The sequence below is a fragment of the Lolium rigidum genome, chromosome 3 (genome assembly GCF_022539505.1).
Source record: "Lolium rigidum isolate FL_2022 chromosome 3, APGP_CSIRO_Lrig_0.1, whole genome shotgun sequence".
In the NCBI taxonomy this organism is placed as follows: domain Eukaryota; kingdom Viridiplantae; phylum Streptophyta; class Magnoliopsida; order Poales; family Poaceae; genus Lolium; species Lolium rigidum.
In genome coordinates, this window is record NC_061510.1 from 85,760,094 (window position 1) to 85,771,214 (window position 11,121).

The following is an 11,121-nucleotide window of genomic DNA, read 5'->3' on the forward strand; positions in this document are numbered from 1 at the left end:
TTTCGGAGAACCCGTTCCCATGGCATCGGATGGAAGGGATTCTCACCGCAAGGTGCTCTCGATGGGATAGACCTCTCGCGCCCGTCGGAGGAACGCACCGGGGGACTCGGCGAGGAGATCAACTACTTGGTGGCTCACTCGCTACATCGCCACTCGAAAACTTGGTCAACGTGTTGGAGCGTGTCGCTCGCGCGTAATCCGAGAGATCATGAGCCACCGGTACTCGCCGTCGGGACCAGCTCTCGGGACTCATCAAGGAGAGTTGCCATTCCGGTCCCGTCCACCGCTGCCATATGCGTTGGCAGCACTCGCTGAAGTGCCGACTACACCGGCATTCCTCGTCTACAAGATTGGTGGTGACCCTAGTGACTACCGGTTCTTAATGGAGGCGCCTAAGGAGATCCCTCAAGGATACGCGTGCACGTATGTGCCGGATTGTGGTGATCGGGCACTCACAAACCAGGCCACAACATCGGGGACTCCGGCGAAGACGGGAGGAACGTCGGCCGACGAGCTTGAGAAGCGAGACGTGGCTAACTAAATACGCCACACCGACGAAACTCCCGAGCCCAGCTCCTGCGGTTGGCTCGGAGCTGGAAAAGCAAACATGGTCGGCTAAGTACGCCACCCCGGCGAATCTTCGAGTGCAACTCCTACGGCCAGCACGGCGGATCGGATCGGTACCATGCCGAGAGACCGGTTCGGCATGGTGCCGAAGAGAAGGGCGATCGGCTACTCCAAGCCGTACCCCGACGATTACGAGATGATCCCGCTGCCACCTAAATATCGGCTCCTCGACTTCTCCAAATTCGGTGGATCGGATGGCTCCAGCTCCATCGAGCACGTCGGCCGATATTTGGCTCAACTAGGACCGGCTCCAGGTGTCGGATCAGCTTCGCGTGAGGCTCTTTTCACGGTCCCTCACGGGATCGGCTTTTGGGTGGTACACCTCTTTGCCGACAAACTCCATCCAGTCTTGGAAGCAATTGGAAGAACGAGTTCCATATGCAATACCATTCGAAGCTTCCGAGTCCGGCATTGCCGATCTAGCACAACTACGTCGAAGCGCGGGGAAACGGTGACGAGTACATCCAGCGCTTCGAGGAATCTTAGGAACCGATGTTATTCGGTTCGTATAACCGAAAAGGAAGCGAGTCGAGTTGGCGATAGCCGGCCTTGCAACACAGCTCAAGGACATGGCCTCCCAAGCAGATTATCCCTCGGCCGGCGCACATGGTTCGAAACTATCAGCATATGAACAGCGCCACCCGGACCTGTACCAAGACAAGTTCAAGCGTGCGGTAGTCATGGTTGATACGAGAGGAAGATGAAGTGCTCGCGGGAGACCAAGAAATAGCAGTGGCTGAGTGGACTCGGGGAGGAACCCCGTGTCATGCAAATGGGTAAAGCCACCAGGGCCGCCCAGGGGATTTGATTTCGACGTGACCAAGACTGAGCAAATCTTCGACCTCCTGCTCAAGGAGAAACAGTTGACGATTCCCGAAGGTCTCAAGTTCCCCACGGCGAAGGAGCTAAACGGAAAGCCGTGCCGCAAATTCCACAACTCGCTTTCCCATGCCACCAACGACTGCCGGGTGTGGCGTCGGCACATCCAAGCGGCGATAGAGAAGGGGCGGCTAATTTTCAACCGGTACGCCATGAAGGTCGACACCCAACCCTTCCCCGCCGTTAACATGGTGGAAGTCACCTACCCCGAGGGTTGCCGGCCCGGGTCCCTCGTTCGGCATCAACATGGTAGGACACCGGGAACCACTGCGGCAAAGATGGAGATGAGGGCAGCTGCTCTCATAGCAAGGATACGAGAGGAGGCCGCTCCACGCGATCGGCTCCGTCATGATGGCAAGCGCTATGTCACGGAGGGAGAGGTGAAGAATATAAGATATCGGCGACCCTCTCTCGACCACCTCCTCAACAAATATGTGAGTCAGTATGACCAACGCCGACGGTCCAATTGTGATGATAGAGGAGATCGTCTGGCTAGAGAAGCCAGAAGATATCGTCGGCAGGATCGCGATGAGGAGGAGCACGAGCGCTGTGCCACGGAAACATCAAGGGAGCAAGATGACAACGCCAGACACTGGGACTGCCCCTTCTTCAGACACTGCTGGGATTCAGGAATGAGCCGATTGCCCACAATCGGCAATTGCCCGAGATGCAACAAGAAGAAGAAGGAGGCAGCCAACGTGTCCGTGTTCGAGCGCCTAGGGCCTCTCCCGCCACAAAGCAAACGCGCCGAGTCACCTCGTTGGGCAGATCTTGAGGATTCAGAAGACGAGGGAGAAGTAGAAGAAGACGGTACCACCGGCCAAGGTGGTGCCCCGACGGACTCAGCGCCGTTCCCAAAAGCGCGAGGTTCAGCGATTGCGCGGCTCGGAGGAAGCCGAAAGGTTATACCTACATACGCTAAGGAAGGCACGACCTGATGCGGCTGCAAAGGTTCAGCAAACCCTGGATGAAGAGGGTCGTCCACGGAAAATGGAGTGGCGCCCCAAACGAGAGGAAAGCCGATGATGAGACATCGGTGGCACAAACATGGTACTCGTCTTGCCGACGGAGCTTAGTGCTCCACGACTCTACGGTGCACTCAAGGTGGACGACAGCAAGCGCATCAAGTCAGAGGTTGGGTTGGTTTTATCCAGCCTAACCGAATAGCAAGATTAAACCAATGAGCAAACCAGGCGAGGCTGATCCTTGTGATCGGCCCCAAAAGTTTATGAAGGGACATTACAGGACCTTCAGTCAGCTCTCCAATGAATATGGAGGCCGATTCCAGCAATCGGCCAAAATTACTTTCACCACATGTTACGCTTGCGTTCAACACCGATCTGTCGAGCGGCGGCCACGTCGGCGGACGAGAGTCGGCGTGGATTTTTGCGAAGCCGACGTACAAGTGCGGTGCCACGGCTATCCATACAAGCCGATATCTGCGGTCATCCGAGCGGGTATCGGCTCGGGGGGGCATATAATCAGATGAATATGTGCAGATAAACATGTGAGAACATACGTGCAAGGAAACATTGGGGGCCGATTAAGAGAAATCGGCCAAATAAAAAAAAATATGAAAATTCGAAAATTTTCGAACACAGCCGATGCAGCAGGCATCGACTTAAGGATATGAAAGCCGATGCATGGCCATCGACCCAAGGGGAGTAACTGTTACGATCAGAGGGTCAAATGGAGCACAAAGGGAGATTTTTTATGAAGGAACTCCTCAATGGAGCGGTTTGGAAGCTCAGATCCTCTCTTCAAGAACAATATCAGGAGCAGCATGGGCGGGCGGATCAGGTCAAGGATGGATTGCATTAGATTCACCAAAAGAAAGGAGCCGATCTAGCCGGCAAGAACTAAAGAAGCTCGGGGGCAGCTCACCCTGAAGGCTCTCTGCTTTGGAAAGCCGATTTTTGTCCGGGGCTTGGACGTGCGTCATTGCTTGCAAGAAAAGGAAAGGGATTGGATTCTCAAAATAGCCGATGAGTTGTTGTCGGCTAAGGGATTGCGAAGAATTTTGGTCAGATATCTAATCGCAGCCTAAAAATTGAGAAGTTTTTAGCCTACGAGCTAATTAGAATCCGATTTCCTCGGTGTTCAAAAGGAAAGAAGTCCGACGCGTTGCTATCGGTCTTAGCATGACGAGCGGAAGGGATGAAATTGGAGCGATTAAAGGATGAATGGAAAGAACAATTTCATTAATTCCAAAGGAGCGGCTTTACAAGAAAGAGCCGATGGCTCTCAAAAGAGGATCCGGTGCCTAGTGCACTGCTACTACTAGTCCTATACTACTAGTCGTCGCTGTCCTCGTCATCGCCGCCGTCGACGTCGTCGGCGCTGCTCCCGAGGGAGCTCCTCGTCGGCTGCTGCCCCAGCCCTTGGCCGGAGCCTCTTCCTCCTCGTCATCATCATCATCCTCGCTGTCCGCCCGGGAGCGGAAGCGCTTGGTCGGCGGATACCCGATGGAGGAGGAGGAGTCATCCTCCTCCTCTTCCTCTTCGTCATCATCTTCGTCCTCGCTGTCCGCCCACATGCGGGAGCGCTTCTTCGGCGGGAGCTTGGCGGAGGGGAGGCCTTGGCCTTCGGCTTGCTTCTCCTTCTTTCTCCTCCTTGTCGGAGGAGAAGGGATTCACCTGCGGGGTGGAGGTTGTCTTCGTTCTTCTTCTTCGGCGAAGATTGGGGGAAGAGTTTTGAGAAGGAAGAGGAAGAGGAAGACATTGCTACGAGGAGGAGAGGGTTTTTTGGTGCCGATGGCTGGGATGGAATAGAGGATAAAGAGAGCTAACCGATCGGCACGGTTAAGTAATGAGAAATGCTGGTGAAGGTTTAATGCCATTACGGCTTCCAAGGAATCGACGCCAAAGCTGTCGGAATTTGTGGAGAAGGCGAGAAGACGGGGCATAATGATGACGGATGCTGTAACGGCTCTGCTCTGCCATGACATGACCCTTCGAAGGAAAAGCGAGTGGTTTTGGAATTATCATTGCCAAAACCAGGGGGCATGTGTTATCACCAGATTTTGGTCAAATCGGGAGGTGGGCCGCGAGAGAGATGGGCTTGGAAGATTACACGTGGAAGATTTACGAAGCGGCCTTATATGAAGAATTTGGGCTAGTTTACCCGTGTATCTTTTTATAGTAGATTGCGTTGTGGATTAAAAGTTAGAGTTTGTCTCGTGTACGGTGGGGATATTCCCACGTTAGAAAGTCCGCTGGACTATAAATATGTACCTAGGGTTTATGGAATAAACAACAACTCACGTTCAACCCCAAAACAAACCAATCTCGGCGCATCGCCAACTCCTTCGTCTCGAGGGTTTCTATCAGGTAAGCGACATGCTGCCTAGATCGCATCTTGCGATCTAGGCGGCACTAAACCACGTTGTTCATGCGTTGCTCGTCTTGAAGCGCTTTTGATGGCGAGCAACGTAGTTATCATTAGATGTGTTAGGGTTAGCATTGTTCTTCATTTAAGCATGCTTACGTAGTGCAACCCTTGCATATCTAGCCGCCCTCACGCCTATCTCGGGTGTGGGGGCGGCACCCGCTTGATCATTATTTAGTAGATCTGATCCGTTACGATTGCTCCTTGTTCTACAAGGATTAGTTTAATATCCGCAATAGTTAGGCCTTACAAAGGGGGAGGATCCGGTGGCACGTAGGGTGGCGTTCGCAAGTCCTAAACAGGATGTTCGAGGATCAACTTCATGTTGGTTTTTAGGCCTTGTTTAGGATCGGCTTACGAGCACCGTGCGTGGCCGCGAGGCCCAACTCGGAGTAGGATGATCCGATTATGCGGTGAAAACCCTAAATCGTCGTAGATCTAATTAGCTCTATCTTGATCAAGCGGGACCACCAAGTATTCGTGCACCCCGTACGAATCATGGGTGGATCGGCTCTTTGAGCCGATTCACGGAGATAACTCGAGAGCCGATCGAGGCTCGTATTTAACGTTTACATGTATGCCCTGCGGGAAACTAAGCGAGGCATCCCCATCACCTTCCCGGCCGGGTATAGGTCGGGTGGCACGCCCTTGCACTTCGCATCGCCGCGTGTGACCAGAAGAGCATTGCGGGCCGTCGCTCGGAGGGGTCTCAGCCAGCCGCAGCTCTAGGTTCTTCCCGGCTCTACGGTGTTGACAAGGCCGCTGCCCGCCGGTGGGTTTTGGCAGTCAACAGGAGTACATAGGGATCACTATGGTTATTGAATGTACCGTGGATCGACTAGAGGGGGGTGAATGGTCGCTATACCAATTTTAGTGCCTTTTCAGTTTTAGGCGATGCAGAAGCAAAGGTGACTACTTTAGCAACTATGGTGATCCTAATATGATGCAATGCAAGGAAACAAGTAAATCATGCAATGAGAAAGTAACAAGGAAACGAAACAACCAGGCGGACGGTAGCGGATACAAGATGAGATATGTTTCCCGCAGTTCCTCCCACAAAAGGGAGTACGTCTATGTTGAGCAGGTGTGGACCACAAAGGTGCGGACAGCCAGAAAGGCTTCACCTTGTTCCTCGTGAAAACCCCACAAAGGAGTCTTCACCTCTCCACTATCAAGGCTGGTCGAGCCGGCGGTTCCTTCACACGAGATTGGGGCGAGCTCCACAACACCAGAGGCTCCCAACACCTTATGGGGATAGAACAACACCGAGCTAGCCTCCACAGGAGCTCATCTCTAAGCGATCCCACATAGGAAGCCTAGCTACAAGATCCACAAAGGATTAGGTGGGATTGGTGAAATCTTTCTTGGTGGAACTATAGATCGGGATCTCCTCCACCACTCCTCAAAGATTGGGCTTGATTGGTTGGATAGGGAGGGAGATCCTCAAGATTTGAGCTCAACAACAATGGAGGAGAGAGAGAAGAAAAGATCTAAAACTGGGGAAGAAGACCCCCTTTTATAGGGGTCCACGAATCCAACCGTTATGTTCAGGTTCCGCTCAACCGGTACTACCGCTTTGTGAAGCGGTACTACCGCCTTAGGGTAAACTCAGGCCTTCGGCGAAGGACACGTGGGGCGCAACCGGTACTACCAGTGTAGGTACCGTCAAGGTACCGACATTATCTCTGTGCGCCCCGGACTCCATCCTGGTACCATTGCAGTACCTGGTCGGAAGTTCCACATGTTTTACTTAACCGGTACCTGGTTGGAAGTACCGTGTTTCGCCATCATTGGTGACTCAAGCGGTAATGCCGGTCTAGGTACCGTCAAGGTACCGGCAAGTACTCTGTCAGTTTTTTCGAAAAGGCGGTATCGCTAGCGGTACCTCGATCGGTACTACCAGTCCCAGAAGGGAGCGGTAGTACCGCCGCGAGGTTCCAGGCCGACGTGTACCTGGTGCTGAAGGCAGTAGCGGTACTACCGCTCTTAGCACCGGTACTACCGGATTTTTTGAAACATGTTTCTTTTCTTCACCTCTCCAACCATGTCGACTCGCGACACACACACACACAACCAAAAAACATATCAACTACTAACTTAATTCTTCCATCTTGAGGTGTTCAATGAGAGCACCGTGTACCTGCAAATCTTCAAAGCAAATATGCACACGGTGAAATATATTCGAGTGTTGTTATCAAACACACAAAACAATATATAGAGAATTTGCTCTTTCAATCTCCCCCTTTTCAGTGTTAGCTGGCAACACAAGAATTTGCAATATAGCACAAGATATTATGATAAGATTGAGATGTGCAAAATATAGACGGAGCTCCCCCTAGATGTGTGCATAATCGAAATATGCATTTGAATACAAATGCACATCATCCTAGGAACAAAACTCCCCCTAGATTTTACAAACCAAGCACATATGCAACAACAAATATATAACATTATATACATCATAGGCACAACTTGAGGCAACACAACTAGATAAAAGGGGTTTGGGTGCATGAATCATACCTTTGCCTTGAGAAAACCCAAACTCCAATATTTATGCCTCTATTGAGATGATATAGCCAATAGATATGAATACCGAAAACCAATATTGAGGCATACCATAATTAAATCTTATTACATACCTAGGCATACCATAATTAAGTCTTATTACATACCAGGGTCAAATATGAATAAAGTTTTCGATAACAAGGGGTAAAAGTGATGCCAAGGCTGAAAAGACCAAAACAAACACCAAGCTCTTGGCATCCCCATGCATATTCCCGATCCTAATAGAACAACTTCTCCCCCTTTGGCATCAGAACACCCAAAAGGGAGAAGAAGCATGTTAACGATCCAAGGGGATCACTCGTCATCATCGTCCTCATCCTCATCATCCTCGTCCTCGTCTTCATTGTCCTAGTCCTCCTCCTCATCGACCCCATCTTCCTCCTCATCTTCATCTTCATCATGAGCTTGACCGCGGGGTGGAGAAGAACAATCCCAAGGGTCATTTCCTTCGATAATGGAGTCTTCGGAGCTAGTCCACTTGTGCTTGGACTTCCATTCCTCGGGAGGGGTGATGATGTTCTCGGAGCCGTCGGAGATGGGGAGACCCATGTGGATCATCATGGCCTTTTGGCATTGGCAGATCTTCTTGTTTTTCTCATGCTCATAGTACATCTTGTCTTGGAGGTCCTGCTTGAGACAAAAATACTTCCTGAGGCATGCAGTGAGCTTGACAAACCAACTCTTGGTCTTGGCGCGGAAGGAGGCATGTAGTCGGAGTCATCGATATCGGCATCACTCTCTTCACCCTTGTCCTTGGGAGCAACGGGGCCAAACCTTGGCTTCAAATGAGTCTTGATCACCGGGTTGGGAACTAGATGTTGGGTGAGACGTCCACATTGAGTTAGGAGGTCACCCCTCTCGTCTTGGCTCCACTTGGTGCAAATGAGCTTCATGAGGTAAGGAGCATAAGCGGGGAGCTTGCAGAGAATAGCAAACTCAAGCATCTCGTGCCAAATGTAGTCCATGACGTCCAATTGCTTGTCGCAGCCCTTGTTGAAGTGAGTGAGCACCATGAGGTTGACGAGGAACCCATGGAATTCATCAAGATTGCCCTTCTCCGGGTTGACGGTGTTGCGGAAGACCCGGAGCATGATGTCATAAGTGGGGAGGAGGTCATAGGCACTCCCGCACACCGCCCATCCGACAAGGTAGAGGTCGACCATCTTGTCCTTCTTCATCGGCTTGTGAGCGAGGTGAACCCGGAAGATCTTGAAGTTGTCGGGAGCAACGAGTTTGTAGCTGAGACCTTGTGCAAACTCCTCCCAAGTGGACCTCGTGAGGTGCTCCTTGGTCATCCAAGTGAGAGAGCGACCACCATTCTCATCAATGTCGAATTGGACGGTGGCATAGAATTGGCAAATGATCTCGTCCGAATAAGGATGGTTTAATGCCATCAACAGGATTAGTCCAAGCTCCTCATCTCCTTGGCTTCACCAAAGTACTCGGGCTCGGAATCCAACTTCTCTAGACTGATAGACCATTGGCGTCAACAAGAGAAGCTCTTGGCACCATAGACTTCCTCATACATATTCTCTTGGTTGTTGTGATATAAGTATGGATTTTGGTACAACCGAACATTCTTCTTGACCAAGTAGGGGTTGACATTCTGAATTTCCAAGAATTGGCGCTTGGTCAATTAATTTGTTCAGGGCTTGATGGGTCCCGAGGTGGTATTCTTGGCTGCCGCTGCCCTTTTGTAACATCCCAAGTGTAAGAGCAAGATCCGTATCCCGTATTTTGTGTGTTTGATAACAACACTCGAACAATTCTAACCGTGCACAAAGATTATCTTTGATGGATTTGTAGGTGTACGGTGCCCTCGCCGAACACACCATGATCGGAAGACTGAAGCGTAGATCTTAGGTTTTCTGGTTTTGTGTGTGTGTCGTGAGGTAACATGGTAGGAGAGGAAAAGAGGAAAAAGCTGTTTTAGCCATAGCGGTACTACCGGTACCAGGAGCGGTAGTACCGCTACCCCTACCTGGTACCGCCCGAGATACCGCTCCGAGGATTGCACACGAAAATGCCCCACGGAACACGTTGCGGTACCTTTACGGTACCATGAGCGGTAGTACCGCTTGAGAGCGGTAGTACCGCCCACGGTACCGCTCAAGTACGCGTAACGCGTTACGGTCGTACCGCTGTGGTACCGCTTCGGTACCGCTTCGAGTCCGATAAGCTCCGGACCTGTTGCGGTACCCCGAGCGGTACCGCAAGCGGTAGTACCGCAGTGTGTCCACGTGGACAAGTTCAGTGGGGATTCGAACTCAGAGCGGTAGTACCGCTTGCAGAAGCGGTAGTACCGCTTAGGCAAAAACAGCAGGTAACGGTTGGATTTGGAGGGACCTATATAAAGGCCCCTTCTTCCCCAGCTCGCCCCAGCTCTTCTCTCTCTCTCTCTCTCCTCCATTGTTGCTGAGCTCAAAATTGAAGGGATCTCCTCATACACCCAACCAATCTTGCTCATAATTTGAGAGGTGGTGGAGGAGACCCCGATCTATCATTCTACCGAGAGAAAGTTCACCGATTCGTGGTAGTCCTTAGTGGATCTTGGTGTTAGGGTTCCTTTGGTGGAAGAGCTTCTTGGTGGAGCCTTGGAGGAGCTTCTTGGTGGAGCCTTGGAGGAGCTTCTTGGTGGAGCCTTGGAGGAGCTTCTTGGTGGAGCATTGGAAGAGTTCCTTTGGTGGAGCATTGGAGATGTGCAGCTATGGAGTCTAGCTTGGTGATGTACTAGCTCCATAGGGTGTTGGTGACAAGGGATTAACTTGTCAATGCCTATGGATTATAGGCTAGGGTTTAGTTAGAAGTAGAGGGCAAGTAGATCTCGAAGGTTTCAGCCGAAAAGTACTCGACGAATATGAAAACTAGGGTTTGCAGACAATGATTCGATGATCTTCTCGTCCCCCGACCCCCCCTTTATATAGGTGGAGCCGAGGGATTCGTGCTATACAAGGATTACACAGTCCGGGACGGTTTCTAACTCATCCCGCCAGATTACAAATAACACTTCCTATTACAACTCTATCTTTTCCTTAAATACATCTTGGGCTCTCGAGTCTTCTTATTCTTCGGGTAGTGGGCCTTCAATAAACCCCGGGTACTATATGAGGCAGGCCCATTTGGGATGCCTATGTCAGTAGCCCCCGAGATTTTGCTTGAATCATAGAGTCAGGGAAAATCTCCACTGTTTATTTTTACTCGAAAGCTCTAACTTTCATACTCTTTCTCATAAAATTCTATATTGTACAGGGATATTGGTAGTTGGGGCTAGTTCATCTGACGGATCAGGTACTAGTTAACTGCTCTAGTGGCAATCCGCAAAAACCTACTTCAAAATCACGTCCCTGGACATGATTTCGGGATACGGGTGTAAACTTCGACAGGCGCCGCTTAAGGTCTTACCATTCTGTCGAGTCCCAGTTAAATTTATCGAGTACCTAACGCGTCCGTTAGGATTTTTCTTCGTATCTGTTGATACGGATAAAAGTAGCAGAGCGCGATCTTCGGCGATGCCACGCCCAGCAGAATAGGTCCGGGGTCTTACCTTCGCAATTTTGCGGCATTCGGAAATTGATCGCAACTTCGGCGTTACGAGAATATATTGTCGAGTGCTTTTCCGGCTGTTGGAATGGCACATTTTATTGAGTCAAATATGACTTATAT